The sequence below is a fragment of the Metopolophium dirhodum genome, chromosome 1, assembly GCF_019925205.1.
Source record: "Metopolophium dirhodum isolate CAU chromosome 1, ASM1992520v1, whole genome shotgun sequence".
Lineage (NCBI taxonomy): Eukaryota > Metazoa > Arthropoda > Insecta > Hemiptera > Aphididae > Metopolophium > Metopolophium dirhodum.
In genome coordinates, this window is record NC_083560.1 from 110,156,301 (window position 1) to 110,168,738 (window position 12,438).

Sequence of the window (12,438 nt, forward strand, 5' to 3'; positions counted from 1 at the left end):
ATTATTATTATTATTTTTAATATTATCCTTATTATTATTATGATGTTACGTGTTTAATGTCACTTGTAATGGGAGACGGAACGTATTTTATTATAACTCAAATCTAAAATATTTCACGATTAGTTGATAATATTATGGTTGTGCTATGTGGATTCAATATTACCCATTTTATGTTTCAGGTTTTGAATATCCTTTAATCTTTAGATAACCAGTAACCACCCGTCAAGCGTTGGTACCTATATATCATTACGTATAATAAGTTAAATAAAGAGAGGAAATCATTTTTGGATCAGAATTTAAAACATAAGTTGAGATAACTTATAAGAAATAACAAGAATATTTTATATGACCAACTGCTAAAAGTTTAGATTTTTACAACCCGAAGATTATTATGATATTATAAATTTTTTTATTATTATTTTTGTGCAGAACCTGCCAAAAACAAACACACACGTGTTCAAAACCCACAGTACCCTCCCCCACAGTTCCACAGGGTAATGACCTCAGTTGTCGAAGCCTCAACCAGAAAAAAAAATATTATGAATAAACAAATGAGAATTTTAAATGAATAGCCAACCATTTTGAAACAAAAAAACTATCTATAATGTATATTTACATTAGGTACTGGAGTCTCAACATTTAGAGATTTTAGTATGCATTATACATAGTTTCAATAAACGCTTTTCAAGAATAGTACGTAATATAATTGGCAATGACCTATGTATTGTTTTTTTTTATTGAATTAAGGCTTTGACGAATGAGGCCATTAGGCTGTAAATTTGGTATAGCTAGTTAGTACGGTAAGATTTGAACGGTTAGTACGGTTGTAAACGCGTGTGTGGCAAGGTTCTTTGCACACTATATACGAACCAGGGTGGTCACCCATCTGAGAACTAGTGGCAGCACCCGTTACTTACTCTCAGTCACATTGTGTGACTGATAGGAGCCAACGCGCTGCGCCAAGCCACCTATGTATTGTCGTTTGTGTCAAAACACACGTTTTTAAACGTGTAATAGTAGTTGCTATAATAATAATCTATTAAACCGGAAATAGTTTATTTTGAATAAACAATGAATATAATTTTTTTAATGCATTTTGTAATTATTATGCAATTTATAAGGGCATATAGGTCCACTATTTTTATATTTTCAGTACGGCGTTATTTGCATGCATTTTTTAGAGCTAATATTGTAATATAAGGTCATAATCATCGAAACCCTACATAGTATCGTGTGTGCATAGTGCATAATTGATTATTATACGGAGAACAACCGAAAATCGGCACGCGCAGACTTTACGGTCCCCCGGGGGAGCCGCTATACACCGTGTGGGAAAAACCACGAGCGAAGACGTAGTGGATCGCCGCAATTGGATTATCTAATCGGCCGCAGCCGGAAAATGAAAGAAAATAGGGCGAGGGGTGCCTGACCTCGGGGGACGCGTACGAGTATCGATATAGATGTCGCATTATAACGAAAATATATTATTATTCTCGTCGCCGTCGACTGCCAACACTATATATGCGTACTTGCACATCACAATGATCTCTGTGTATATTATATGAGCTGCCGCTGGTCGCGTGTACAATATTATGTTATTATTATTATTATTACTTTAACCGCCGTCCGTGTAGTGTATTATATTATTGTTGTGGATGTGTATGTGCTCACGAGGGAAGAGCATTGGACTCGTGGCAAGAGGGGAAAACCGTTAACCTCGGAAGCCCGCCACCGTATATATTATACCGCCGCGTAATTGTGTTACCACTTACCAGTGCATTATATTATATTCGCGGTCAAACAGTGTTTACATAATAATATTATACACATAACATCGTGACACGTCCTGTGGGGACCCTGCTCCGGTGTATCGTCACAAATGGGTTTCACTAAAAACGTCCACAGAAAAAATTACACGAAAATTGCTAGTTTGGGGGGGGGGGGGGGGAGAATTATGACGGCGCGAAGTACCCTTCTTAACTACACGTTAAAACGGATAGTTGGAAACTTTGAACGCCAAAACTGCAATTTTGATCGAAGCGGCCAAATTGTTTATTATGTATACAATATTCACCTGTTTTCAATTTTATGGTAATTTTTTTCAATTTTAATTGGTTCTATTTTATTTTATTATTATAAATTTAAAGTAATCGATATATACGGCAGTTATTTATAAACCTCCATTAGAATATCTTAACTGAATAATAGTTAATATAATAATACTTTCAAAGAAGTGACTAGATTTTCTTTCTATATGTGTATAATGGACAGTGAAATAGTGAATTAATATTTCCCAATATTTGATATATTATAGCTAAACGTAATATCTATCCTTAACCTGTACTGGTTGAAATCGAATACCGTATAATGCTATAACTACACTGCTGTGTTTATAAATCATAATGTCCATTGTTAAATTCAAACGCCTAAGTTATCAATAAATTATTATTTAAAAAAAAGTAGTAACCAATGAACTAATTATCTACTAGAACTGACGAGATAATGCAAAGTTCATAATCTATCTGCAGAAGATGTAGAAGTCGTATTAGACTTTGCTTTCTAGCTAGTATTAGCTTGAGAAATTAAGGTAAAAATAATCATTTTTAATTACTAAATATTCCATACACATATACAATATACACGTACCTATTCTCCTATGCACATATTTCTAATACTTAATATTTTAAACGCCATAATCCACAAACTTAAAATGTAGAATACAATAACCAGTGAAAAATAATAGTTTATTTTCGAGTGATAAACAAAATATATCGCATAATATTTTAGTGAGTAATTTTAACACTTTTTTGTTGTTTTGATTGTTTCCTATATTATTACTTGTCTCTATAGTCTAATTATTACATTACAGTGGTGTATAATATAATAGGTACGTGCCGTAGCGTGCTGTACGTCTATCCGAGGTTGCGCGAGTAGACGCAGCGGCGAAGGACGAAAGGATGCTGCTTCGGCGGGAAAACCGTAAACGCGGTATGTAATATACGGTAAACAGCGGTTACATATCGCTGTTATTATTATTATTACTCCGGTCGTATATATATACAGTGGTGGTGTGCGTGCGGATGTATATAATGCGTTTTGCGGGTATCTAATTCACCGGCGAAGGGCCCGGCGGCTGATGCTGCGTCGGTATATATAATAATAATAATAATAATAATAATAATAATAATATCGTGATACGTATATATTATTATACTATGTATATCAGCTATACGGTCGCGCCGTTGTCGTCGTTATGTGTGCGCAAAGGTCTCGACGACGGTACCTATCTCCGTGTCGCATATATATATATATATATATATACATTCAAGTATCGTGTATTATATATGTATATTATATTATAAGGTCTGAGTGTACATATATATATATTATATAGGCAGTGGGCACACGGGACGCGTAATTCGGTCGTTAATCCGTTATGCTCGTTTCGCCTCCCCCGACCAACACCCTCCACGGCGCGCCATTTTCATCCCCCGAAGCGAAGTCCTTTCGGGTCGAAACGCCTCAGTGGTTCAGTCCTCCGCCTAACCACCCCCGCGGGTAGCTTCTATCGCGCGCGCGCGAATTCTTGCACTCGCCTTTTCGCCACCGCCGTCGTCGACGACGTAGTTTTTGCGAAATCCAACCAACCCCCACGGCCTTTGCAGTATATAATATAATAACGACCATAATAACAATAATAATAATGTGTGTCGGTGTGTGTGTGTGTTCGCGTATAATGCTTATTATACGAGGGCGCGGATCGTTCCCGGACTCCGCGTTCTCTGGACCTCTATAATATACTAAGATAAAGTAAATAAGAAATACATTTAAAAAAGTTTTAGTTTGCTGTTTCTTTCATATATACTTGATTAACAATAACTATAATGAACTAAAATGTTTAGTGTTTTAACTGTATTGTATGGTCAATAAATACTGAATAAGTCTATATATATATATAAAATCCAAATACCACTGACTCTGCACTGATCGCTGTATCTAAAAAACTACTCAACGATCGAACTTGAAATTTGGAATAGGGGTTCCTCTAATACATTAACCGTGCAATAAAAAAGGATTTGCCGAAATTCGCATTTTAAAGAGGTGCTAAAACAGGGATCTTAAAAGTGTGTATTAAAAAAAAAAAAAAAATGTAACGTAAGTTTTTATAAATTATATTAATAAAAAAAAAATTCAAAATATTGATTAGAACAAAAGTTATCTCATTTGTCAGATCTTCCTGTTATCCCCTGTATAAAATAATTGTTACACACCAATCGTTCGCACGCATTCTTATTCCCTCTAAGACATACTCAGGGCACGTTGTCGATAGATGGCAGAGGTAGATTGCACTTGCTAAATATAAAAAAAAACATTAAAAAACGAAAAAACTAATAAAAAAATAGAAATCAAATAAGATTGTAAACCATAATAATGATACAATATTTTCTTTTAAAAACAAAACAAAATTAATATACCTAATACAGATCAAAACCTATATCTATACAATCAAAACTTTATTAAATAATATTGTTTAACACTTATTGAATAAGGTGATGAATTGCAATAATATATCCAAACCAAATATATTTAGATAACGATTATTATCAATAATATATATAGCGCATTACATTTATAATACATTGTATATTTAAATAAACTATGCAAAAGCAAGCGCTTAACATTTTTAATATTTTTTGTTTGTTTCATGTCTAATTAAAAGGGGAAAATTAATAGTTTTAATTATTTTATTCCTTGAAACTATTATAAACAAATTAATTACTTCATATTTTAGGTGATGGGTAAGGAATTATATAATATTATAGTTCTAGAATAGTTACTATTTTAGTTATTTGGTACTTATTACATAATATTTATATATGTTGTAGGTGCATATACGATTATACGAAAGTAGGTAGGTAACTTTAATATATTATTTATAAATCACATTTTTGGATAGACTGCACCAAAAATATTTGACATCAAGTGGTTAGTATATGAAACGATTTAAGATAGTATACTAGGTATCTCAAATCGTGGTTTATGATTACTGATTAGTAATCAATTGATTACAAATATGATAAAATTATTAAAATTTAATTAATGAAAAAACTCATTCTAGAAATAATAATTTGAAATGTAGGTAACTTTAAAAATGTTTGACTTACGAAATGATTTAACCTATCATATCCACATTTGGTTAGTAATTAATAATTCATAATGAATGTTTAGGTATCTTAAGTAAAATAAACGATTTACAAATAGGTACATATGTACAATAAAATAATTTTAATAAGTTAAGATGATTTTAAAAGTAGAATGTGTAGCTGTGTAGGTATATAGTTTGTATACAAAACTAGATATATTTATTTTATAATGTTAAATCTAAACTTGTTACCTGTATGTCATAATATTATATTGTTTTGTTCTCTTTTGTCTATACAGTTATAGTGACCAAACAACAACTGTATAATTGTAAATTATTTTTATTTAATATATTAAAAATAAATAAAAAAAAAGTATACCAAAAATATATTTATTTGAGTAATTAACATATTAATGTTCTCAGAATTTATCCATATTTACCTGCATGTTCTATAAGATTTTCGATGTTTCTATCTAATATATCCGAATATTTTTAGATTATTTTAGATCCATATTTTCGATATTTTCTTCTTTTAATTGTATCACCTAATGGAATATGCAAAAAATTTATAATTTTACCTTATCAAAGACAATTAATATTCACCATTCATGGTCACTCCCTTTTTTCTTTTAATTATACATTTACTCAAATAAATTCTAATCCATGACATTTTTTAAGTATTCTTAAAGACCATGTTTTCAAATAAATTAATGGAGTTTCATATAAAAACTAATGTTGATGCAGCTAAATCAAATTTTGTACAAGTAGATTTTAAGTTATTTCATTTAATGTATGTAGTGTATGTTAAAAGGTTCGACTAATATGGAGCATGTAGGTGATTTAAAAATTATAATAATTATTATAAATACATTAACATATTATAATAAATTTAAAAAACTATCTGTGCATCACAAGAAATAAACTAAATATTACATACATTTTATGTTTTAGGTAAACTATTTAATCTTTATTAAATAAAAATTCAGTGGCGTGGTGAAATTACAAGGCCTTGGTCTATCCATTGAGTATGGAAATAACGAACATTTCAGCACCAAAGTTCGGCAAATGTTTTCTCTTGCATTTTTGCCCGAAGAGAAAATTCCTGAAGTATTCAAGGAAATTAAAGAAATTATGCCTAACAATGCAAGTAATTTTGTACAGGGTTTGAAGACAATTATGCATTAGGTAAAACTCGTCGTATAGTGCGCAACACCGAACATAGGAACCAACCACCATTTCCTTCATCATTGTGGTCAATTAATGAAAACATTAGTACCTATATTATAATACCGTATTAATTAATTTTCAATTATTTATAAAGTTTGTCTAATGACAATTATCATAATTGTATAGATAATGGTATTCCTAGAACTTCTAATCATGCGGAGGCATCGGCGTTGGAATGAATTGGTAGGAAGGGCTCATATTGGTCTGTTTACGCTGATTAAGGAACTTCAGAAAGAACAAGGAAAGGTTGTTGCAGATATCGAAGCAATTCTTCGAGGAGCTCCAAAGCCCACGCCCAACAAATCTTCAGCAAAAACGTGAACAGCTTGAAGACTGCTTTTAACAATCGTGAAGGTATAACACGTCTGGAGTATCTGTACTTGTATTGCTCACAACCTAACCATGTAATAATGTACACTCTAAAATCGCATACATATTGTACACATTATTTTTAGTATTTTCAGTATTTTTTTTATTATATTACGAATATACTTATATTTCTTGTTGTAACCTAACTTTTTATAGGTAATTATCATTGTCGTGCAATTAAGTTAATTTTCTTTTCGAATCATGCGTTATCAACTAGACAATACTGATTTGTCGATTCTTTTTCAATTTTTGTCATTTATTTTCGAATTATATATTATATAATAATCTAATTTTTTACACAGTGTTAAAAGTCTTGGTAAATTGTTGTGTTTAACAAAATACTACGGCAGTCTATGGCTTAAAAATATTGTACCTTGAAAAAAATTAACTCATTTTTAACTGAGATAAGTTTTTTTTTTTATTTTTTTTGAAGTAATCTAAAATGTATACATGTTCTTAGTATAATAAATAGGTTTGATGAGTGACGAGTAAGAATGATATGATAATAAAATTAGTGAAGGTACCTAGTGGTAACACCCTATATAGTGAGATAAGTTAATTTTATTTTCTATTTTAACTTTAGACTTATCTAGTTAATTTTTTTTTTGTTAACTTTTAACTTAACTGAAGGCAATTTAATTGAATTAACTTAACTTGCCACGGTTAATTATTTCCATTAACTGGCCCACCTTTGCCTACAAGTGCCCACTTGAAAATTCTGTCAAACCAAAACACACGTGGTTACCAACCTACAATTCCTCCCCTACAAACAAAAACAAAACAGCTTATGGCCATAGTTGCCGGGCTTCATGATCAACAAAAAAAAATAAATATATATTCTTTGTTTATTTGTTTTTAGAATCATGGCCTCCTGCAAACAACGTAGAAATCGTAAAAGTGAAATGATTGTACCTACTTCACGCACTAGCTTACATAGTAATATAATAGCAAATTCTGGACATTAACCAGTGAAAAAGTTAAGTTGATATTATAACCATATTATCGCTACTTAATAATTAATTTATGGTTTTATTAACTTTAAACTTTGAATTTTCATATTAGGTATCTAGACAATTATTTTTGTTTATTACTGTTTATGATCAAATATTCGTAAAAAGTAGAAAATATTATTAGAAAAATTAATGGTATGTTACGATTTCCTAACATGTCGTGTTTTCATTTATTTATAAATAATGTGACTAGTGTTGTGATCGTTATAAAGAATAAAAGGGGGTGAGCACGCGGTCGCTGAACCACTCTGTATACGGTCGCACGTCGTTACGGCGGTACCATTAAGTATAGATACTCGGCGGCCGCGGACGGAGCGAAAATCCGACTTCCCGACGATCGCCAGGCCGCGCGGGTGGGGAGGGCTTTTTCGCGGGCGCTCGCGAGATAAGGACGCGTCGTCGCGCGCGCGGAGGAGGAGACGGGCGTGGTCTCTCACCGCAGCCGAGATCGGTCGCCCCGGCAACGCAATCCACCGCCGCCGCGACTTTTCTCTCCTCCTGCACGGACAGATATACGCGCTTCGGGGTGTGTGTGTGTATATGTATAATCTGTTCGCACCGCAACAAGCGTCAAGTCCTTCGCCACCGAGACACGGTCGGCTACGGAAAGGCCACTCACTTGTGCCCCCACACCCCCACGCGCTGACGTCTTGTTCGACCCCGGACGCTGTGGAAGTGGCGGCGGCGGTGGTGCTTGCGGTGGTGGAGTCGCAGTCGGAGGAGCAGAACTCCGCCCGCTATATAGACCGACGGGCGTTTTACGTGCCCTCGCCGGAGCGTATGTCTCTGCAGGCTGTACATAACAATAATAATAATATAATGTTCTCGATCCCCAAACGCCCGCCACTTCGCCACCCCCTCGCCAACCCCTCTAACACAACATCCCCGAGACGTTATTTCGACTCGCTCGAGTTCGCGGTGACATTTCCATCAGCGCTGCTATATAATATTATACCACTGCATCCGACTGCAGCCCTTCGCGGACGTGGCGACGACGACGTTATCTGCCCGTCGTTTATATTATAAATCATAATATCATTATACCGCGCGTCGTCGACGGCCTGACCATAATACCGTGTTATATAATTATTACAACTGAAGCTGCTAGTGCCCACTGAAACATTATAATACAGTATACAGGCCGATTCATCTTTCACGATCGACGCCATTTTACCCCGTGATAAAGAATTTATTCGAATTATGATTTTTGGTAGTTTTTAATGTATAACCTAAGTGTAATTTTAACAAAACACAGGTACTTACATTTGTCATGTTATGCTATTTTTTTCTAATGATAACCACTATTTTACTGTAAGTATTCTATTTTAAGAAATTGATTTTTTTAAAACATTAATTTATGTATTCTTTTTTTTTTTTTTTTTGTAAATATTAGGTAATAATATATACATTTAATAATTAAAATTACATATTTACAGTTAAATTATATAGTTTGACTAGATTAGAGTTTATTGATGAGGTTGTATTTAGTGATGAATTTGATGATATTTAGAGTTTGTCCTTCATCGAGGATATCTTTGATGTTGTGCGGACGGTTGAGAGACGTACGTGTTGGTTCATAGATGGGGCATTCTTCTAGTATGTGTGAGTATGAATATGTGAGTTTGTCGTTTGACATATATTGCATGTAGGTGCATGATCTTTGCTGATTAGGAAAGAGTGTGTAGCGAAAGTGTGGCCGATTCTTATACGTGTGATCGCAATATCTTGACGTCACCTGAGATCTAGAGGTGTATACCACTGTTTCACTGAACTTTTGATGGACTTAATGGTAGGCTTATTGGTAGGTGGAATGGAGTCCCAGTGGTTTTGCCATGACAAGAGGATTTTATTTTTGTCGGATGTGAAAATATTATTGGATGATACTTTATCGATAATAATTTGATGTATTCTTATAGATGTGATTTAAAAATTATATTTATTAATAATAAAAGTATATTGGTAATTTATAATTTGTAAAAATTGGTTGAGTATATCCAGTATATAGGTAATAAGTAGCTAATAAACTACATACCTATCACATATATTTATATTTAATGTAAATCCAACATTAAGGAAGATACTTTATTTATTATTGGTCGCCATTAGTTATTCTAGCAGATCTGGTAAAAGCATGCATCAAATCGAATTTTCGCACATTGCCTAACAGGGTGACTGAGTTGCACTTGCTGCAGTGATTTACATCAAAAAGAAGTTGAACAATCACAATTTCTTTTTTTTTTTTTTATTTATTATAAATTAAATGTTTCAACATATTGCATGTTTTTACAAGTTTGTTATTTAAATTAATACAATTTAGAATTTAGAATTTAATTAGAATATGGTATGGATGATCAGTAGATTTGATACGTGTGTCAATTAAGGAGTGGGGGTGATGAGGAGTGGATATTTATTTATTAGGGATGTTAGAGCAGCTAAGAGGGGGTTTAGTATTAATTTTAGTTCGTTAAGGAAACTTGTGACGATTTGGAGAAGTTGATCGGATGGTGGTGTATTTGCTGTGGCTTCGTCATATGATGGTTTTTTCCTTGGGTTTGAGCGTAGCGTATCATGCCCACTACTGTGAGGTGCAGGTGGTATAGATTGAGTTTGAGTGTGTAGTAGATTATCTCTTTTTGTTGTTTTGGTTTTGAATTTGATGCGGCTTAATATTTTTTTGTAGGTTTGGCAACCTTTATAATTGGCCGTGTGGTTTCCGCCACAGTTAGCACATTTTGCCGGTTCCTCCAGTTGTTTTGTGCAATTTTCAGTGTAGTGTTCAGCTCCACATTTCACGCATCGCGGTTTGTGGCGGCAGTAGTTGCGTGTATGTCCATATTTTTGACAGTGGTGACATTGGGGAGGACCAAGTTGTCTCTTTGTGTATTCAAATTACAATTTCTTAAGAGTTGTCATTTTTTATGGGCAACGAAGTGCGCGGGATCAGCTAGTAAATAGTAATTATATATGTTTATTAACAATAATATTAGTTTTAATCCTAATTTTAAAATACTGGAGTTGGCAACACCCAAATTCACCCGAACGTTGCAGTCACGTGACTAAATTTTTACTGACCCGCATTTAAATTGATAAGTCTGCTCTGTCAATATTTTTCTGGAGGAGGAGTGGCAATTACCCCCAAATTCCACCTATAATGCAAAGAAACTGTCGCAGTGTGAAGATCAGAATGAAGAAAAACTTGCCGATAAACATTATATTATATAAGACACTTGGACCTGAAGAGTAATCCAACAACCAATTACTGATATGGTGAACTCAATATATATATCCAAATTTAATTAGGAATACTCGTAGTAGTTACAACTGGTATATTAAAAAAAAAAAAAATCTATATCAAAACATTAACATTATGCTGATAAGTACCATTTTAATTTCGCTGTTATAGTTTCAAAATCACTAAATAATATCACACATTATTCAGTTTCAATAATCGAATTAAAGTGTTGGTATATAATATTTATTTACTTATAAATTATACTTAAACGTGGTTATTTAAAACTGACAATATTTTTACCCATCAAGTATAAATATGTACTTACATCAAAGTAATAGTAATACATATATAAACATCTTAGAATTGAAATGTGAGTGCCAAACCGTTTTTCTATGTTTGTGAAATGTACGTTGAAAATGTTTGTTTTTTTAAATAGTCATCATTTTGTACCGCAGGTACGTGATAAAAAAATTAAATATAATATGTGTATAATGGATAGAAATTGGCTGCAAGCTGCGTGTGATTCGACTTGTGTGAGAGTTTTATATAAGGTTTGAACTCATCAAACACTTTAATAGCAGTGTTACACAGTGTGTCCCATTTCGACCTTTAATACTTTTTCTGTGTATTGATTGCGTTCCTAAGTCAGGTAAATTAAAAATAATAGTTATAGTGTGTCCGTAATTTTTATTGGGCTGAGGTAAACACATTTGGCCAGTGTGGCGTGCTATTTAACCATGACAAGTCAGGAATTTAATGCCTTTAAAACCTAGAACAAACTATTTTAAAATTCAAGAATTAATTTAATAAACAAAACAATAAATTTAAAAAACAAAATTATATTTGTTTTACTTTACATCTCAAAACCATTTCACGTAAACCTATTTATTTTAAAATAAATGAGCGTATTGACCAAACATAAAAACTTTTGTATTTTAATATTAATATTGTAATGTTCTTTTTTGTTATTATTATTATTTTTTAAGCATATTTGTCTAATCTGTGTACTGTACCTACAATATAGTATTCAAAGGCATAATATTATTATGGTGTACAATTTTTGGCTTAATTAATTTCCCCAATCTCATATTATTATCTAATATCATAATATTTAAAATATAGTATAATTTAACGCTCGCCTTCTTTAGAATAGAACGCAATCAGAACATATGAAATCGGAAAATAATTAGTTTAACTGACTTTGAGACGCAATTGACAATCTCCGGGTTTTCCATATATTTTGTGAAAATTGTTTAAAAAATAAATTCTCGACTGTTTTTAAAAAAATAGACACAATTTTTTTATACAGGATGCGATAGTAAGATCAATATAATATGTGCACCTACATAGATATTATCTGCAACCTGTGAAAGTTTTAAATTTTTGAATATAATTTTAAACAGTTTAATAATGTTACGCTATGCGTTCCTACCGAATGCCGAGCTGCAGTTGTCTAG